This window comes from Ictalurus furcatus, chromosome 29, assembly GCF_023375685.1.
Source record: "Ictalurus furcatus strain D&B chromosome 29, Billie_1.0, whole genome shotgun sequence".
In the NCBI taxonomy this organism is placed as follows: Eukaryota; Metazoa; Chordata; class Actinopteri; order Siluriformes; family Ictaluridae; genus Ictalurus; species Ictalurus furcatus.
In genome coordinates, this window is record NC_071283.1 from 3327843 (window position 1) to 3333511 (window position 5669).

Consider the following 5669-nt stretch of genomic DNA (forward strand, 5'->3'; position numbering starts at 1 on the left):
CTGGCTCGCGCGCTCAATCGCTCGCTCGCTCGCTCTCAGCCGCGCGCGCACAGATTAATCCCCCCTCCACCACACACACACACAAACGCACACACACTCCCTCCTCCCCTCCCCTCCCCTCCCCTGCTGACGTCACGTCATCAATCTATCAAGCTGTGCGGAGCTGAACTTCGGGGAAGCTTTCGGGGCGCGAGACACGACATGCCAATGACTGTTATCGTAAATGACAGTTGACGGCACTGTTTGCCGAAAGGGGGGAGTGGGGGTTAGGGGTATTAGCTAATGCATGCTCAAACAGCTAATGCTAATACTTTGCATATTCATTGCTAATTTGCATACTCGTCGTCATGCTTTTTTGGGTATCCAAACGTGTAACGTGAAGGAGTGAGGTGTTCTGAGGACAGAATAAAGTTGTGTCAAAGAGGCTAAGGAAAGAATAGAAACATTTTAACAGAAGGTGCTGTGATGCAGCCTGAGTTCCTTTCACCACCGAAAGTGGATTATTTTTCTATAACAGCGTGTTCCAAAGTGTTTCATTCCTCTTGTATGACAATTTGTAATTTATTAACCAACAACGTGTCACGTTTTTGTCTTTTTTTTATTATTCGTTTAGAGTTACATTTAGCCTAACGTCGTCTCATCCAGGTGTGTATGCCTACTTCATGCCAGAGAACATGAGGACACGGGAAGAACACGCACTGAAACCCCTCGCAGACAGTGACTCGAGCTATCTGCTGCACCACCGCAGCACCCACAGATTCAAACAAACTAACTAACTAATTTGTATTACTTGTAAAAATGACCAAGAAGAGAGTTTAAAACAAAGAACAAAACAGTGTGCCAATGGGATAAATCAGTGATTAGTGAGTGGATGTTGGGAACAATGCTAATTAGTGATTGGACTTTGGAAACAATAGTGATTAGTGATTGGACATTGTGAACAATGCTAATTAGTGATCGGACATTGGGAATAATAGTGATTAGTGATTGGACATTGGGAACAATGCTAATTAGTGATCGCACATTGGGAATAATAGTGATTAGTGATTGGATGTTGGGAACAATGCTAATTAGTGATCGGATGTTGGGAACAATGGTGATCAGTGATTGGATGTTGGGAACAATGGTGATCAGCGATTGGATGTTGGGAACAATGGTGATCAGCGATTGGATGTTGGGAACAATGGTGATCAGTGATTGGATGTTGGGAACAATGGTGATCAGCGATTGGATGTTGGGAACAATGGTGATCAGCGATTGGATGTTGGGAACAATGGTAATTAGTGATCGGATGTTGGGAACAATGGTGATCAGTGATTGGATGTTGGGAACAATGGTAATTAGTGATCGGATGTTGGGAACAATGGTGATCAGTGATTGGATGTTGGAAACAATGGTAATTAGTGATCGGATGTTGGGAACAATGGTGATCAGTGATTGGATGTTGGGATTAATGGTGATCAGTGATTGGATGTTGGGAACAATGGTGATCAGCGATTGGATGTTGGGAACAATAGTGATCAGTGACTAAATGTTGGGAACAATGGTGATCAGTGATTGGATGTTGGGAACAATGGTGATCAGCGATTGGATGTTGGGAACAATGGTGATCAGCGATTGGATGTTGGGAACAATGGTAATTAGTGATCGGATGTTGGGAACAATGGTGATCAGTGATTGGATGTTGGAAACAATGGTAATTAGTGATCGGATGTTGGGAACAATGGTGATCAGTGATTGGATGTTGGGATTAATGGTGATCAGTGATTGGATGTTGGGAACAATGGTGATCAGCGATTGGATGTTGAAAAGTCTACAAAAGTCTGTGATAACTCTTCCCTTTCTGACCTAATGTCTCTAGTCCCGTAGCTAGTCTCTGCTATGATGAGCCGTCTTCGGCTAAATAAATTACATTACACATACGCCGCACTGGTTCAGAAAACTGGTCCACCACTTCCCACGTACTGATCCCTGTGACAGAGTTTACTATAGACAAAAACGTTCTCTCAATAATTCTAGCTACTGGTTGACTTTTAGCTACAATGATGTCTATGGCAATATTTGTTAATACAATAATAATAATTTCGGCCCAATATTCATAGAAGGAATCCAGACACTTTTTCTGCCTACGTCAGACTCATCATTATTGAGATTGATTGCCAAACTGCAGATGGTAATGATTTGTCAAGACACACAGGGGCCCTGTAGAGACTGAAGTGAGATATGATAGGAAGGGAACAGAACGAAACAGGCTGGGAGTCATTTAAACGTTTCGTGATTGAACTGAAACAGAAGATGAACGCTGTTTTCTCTATGAGTGAATCTATATAGTCTCCTCTGTATGGTTCCTATACACAAGGACATACGCAGGACATTCTCCAGGTATTCATTAAGAGAGGTAAATAAAGGAGGTCTGACGTCCCCCTGAGAAACAAGTGAGCGATCTGTCCAAATGGTGAGTATATGTAGATTAATGAACAGTGTACTAGCTGGGCTCTATTTTTAAACGGCATCGATCTGTGATATGCTGAAAAGTTGGAAAAGTCCAATGCAAACAGTCCTGTTTTAGAACTCAGATGATTAATCCTGCACTCAAACACACACACACACACACACACACACACACACACACACACACACACTTGTCTTATACGTGTGAGGACTTTTCAATTACATGGTAATTAATGCAGTGCTACACCTAAACCTAACTTTGGTAGCCTCTTGTAGTGTTTTCATAAAAGCTAAAGTATTTGTAATAAATAAATAAATAAATAAATAAATCCGTCAAATATTCCTAGCATTGTGCGGAGATCATTACTTGTGTATTATTTGAAACATCACGTGTTGAAGGTGCGTTAGTGGGCTTTTTCTGAGACCCCTGTTGGCTGCAAGCGGAATTGCAGTAGCTGGGCAGACACTGAATACGACTTCGCTTCATCTCTACGTAAAGAGCGATGCGGCAGCACTTTAGTGCTTTTAGTACGGCTCTCTCCGACTGAGAATCGACGTAAGCTACAGTACAAAGAGTGAACAGTTGTAACCTCTACCCGCTGTGTATGACCTCAGATCTGGAGTCTTTGTGAAAGTACACACATACACACACACACACAAACTTGGCTAGCAAGAAGAGAGGATTTCCTCTGTTTAAACACGCTGTGTGCCTCCGTGTGGAAGTGAGAGAGAAAGAAGAGTTAAAACAATACTAAAGTGCCAGAAAAGGATTTTACCGAGCGCTTACGACGAGAAAATAATAGCCGTTTAAATGAGAGACTTCAGCTCACACACATTTAAACACATATAGGGACGTTAAAATTCTCTCAATTCTGAAATTCACGTTATATTTCAAACATTTTCCACATGTGGAGTGTTTTTTTTTTCCGTTATTGTTCATGTGATTTTTTTCACGATTGATTACACACTTATTTTCTACTGTTACGAAGCGTAGACGGAGACAAGCGCGGGCGAGCGGAGAGATGACGTGAGGAAGAATCCAGAACGAGAATCGAGTCGGGACCGAACAGGTAAGCTGTGTATCAGGGACGTAGGCAAAAGCGTAGTGAGAGACGAGCGTGAAGTCGAGCACCAGGGAAAACACTTCTAATGAAATCGGCTTGGTAAACAAACAGAGACGAGGCTGCTGAGCGGTTACTTCGCAAGTGGCTAATGCTAGGGAGGGCCTTATATAACCTCAGGTATTTGCAGGTGTTCGTGATTAGAACTCTGGCGAACTCGAGCGCGGGTATGACTGGGAAGTGTAGTCCTCCTCCGCCACGTCCCTGGGCGGCACTACACTTTGTGAGCTGCCGCGCCGATTTCGCCGTATCGTAACATCTACACTACTGATTTATTTTCCATGTGATCTTTTACACATTTTTTATTTATTTCCGTGTGATTTATTTTTTTCACATAATTCATTTCTCTCGTGACTTTTTACGAGTGATTCATTTTTCACACGATTCATTTCTTTTCACAGTTGACGTTTTACACCATTTATTATTTAGATATAATGTCACTACATGATGCAGAAATATTAGTTCATGCTTTCGTCACCTCTGGACTAGATTATTGTAATGTCTTACTGTCTGGATGTTCCAGTAGGAACATACACAAACTCCAGTTAGTCCAGAATGCAGCTGCTAGAGTCCTTACTAGAACCAGAAGATACGAGCACATCACCCCGATCTTATCCACACTGCATCGGCTCCCAGTCAAATTTCACACTGATTATAAAATACTACTATTGAGCTATAAAGCACTGAATAAACTTACGCCGCAGTACATGAGCGAACTTTTGGTCTTTTATGAGCCGAGACGCCTACTTCAATCAGAAGGTGCAGGCTATTTGTTGGTACCTTGAATAGTGAAGGCTACAGCAGGGGGAACAGCTTTCTCTTACAAAGCCCCAGAGGCTGTCATGGTTCAATTATTCTTACGTGACCCCCCCCCACACACACACACACCTGATTTGGTTATTTTCCTTTTCATATGTATTATTTTTTTAATAGATTTGTTTTTCATGTATTTATGACATATTATTCAGATTGTCACATGATTACTCGAGTCGGTCCATAACACCTTCAAGTTTTTCCAGATATAATCACACGTAGCTCAGACAATCACATGTGAGCAATATGGGGGTGGCAAGGTGGCACAGAGGGTAACATTGCAGAAACGCTTCCACATGTTCTCCCTGGTTTCACTTGGGTCTCCTCTGGGTTCCTCCCGAAAACATGCCAGTAGGAGATTTGGCTATGATCAATTGCCCCTAGGTTTGAATGAGTGTGAATGTACATGTGAATGTATGTGTGTATGTATGGGTTTGCTTGTATTTTCTCATTTGTAAGTCGCTTTGGATAAAAGCGTCAGCTAAATGAATAAATGAAAATGAAATGAATGAATGTGTGAGTGTGTGTGTGTGTGTGTGTGTGTGTGTGTGTGTGGAGCCCTGAGATGGCTCATCCGGGGAATATTCCAACGTTGAACCCGGCATTCCCGAGATCCACCACAACCCTGACCGGGATAAAGCACTTACTGAAGATGAATGAATGAATGAAATGTGATGTGGTTTTTCCACACGGAGTACAAAGTTCAATACAGATCAAATAAATCCTTTGTGTGAATGTTTGTGGTTTACGATAAAGCCTTTGTTATTATAGAATAGAATTAGCCTAACACAAAGCATTTCAAAGTGGATAATTAGTGGATTACAAACAGAATAAAGAACGAATAAAAAAGCGAGATAAGAGAGTAAAACAACATATGAGAGGCAGGGTGTTGTAAGGAATTTAATGTAATCCAATTTAATCCACATACATCCACTAATATCTGAGGAGAGCAGAGCTCTCACTCAGTGCCAACCCACAAAACCACCACCGTGTGTGTGTGTGTGTGTGTGTGTGTGTGTGTGTGTGTGTCAGGAACTGCTGTCTCTTTGAGTCTGAGTCCCTGGCTGTGTGAGATATGTTTCCTTTCCAAAGCACAGTGGAAGTGCATTACGGTTTTTGTATGTGTTTGTGTGCATAGATGTGTGTGTGTGTGTGTGTGTGTGTGTGTGTGTGTATATGTGCGTGATCATTTGAACTCCGTCCAATGTCGATCTCAGGTGAGATAAAAGTTTCTGCAAATCTTTGTATACTTCACGTCTGAATGCTGCACAGCAGAACAATGAC

General features: G+C 42.0%; 1 protein-coding gene across 1 annotated transcript in view; it reads right to left on the reverse strand.

Moving 5' to 3' along the window:
* The window catches only part of tll1 (tolloid-like 1), a 31764-nt gene extending 31705 nt beyond the window's left edge, over positions 1-59 (reverse strand). The window contains exon 1 of the mRNA XM_053619218.1: positions 1-59. This exon is cut by the window's left edge and continues 195 nt beyond it. The gene's annotated coding sequence lies outside the window, so the exon portion shown is untranslated.
* Between the last annotated feature and the right edge of the window lie 5610 nt (positions 60-5669).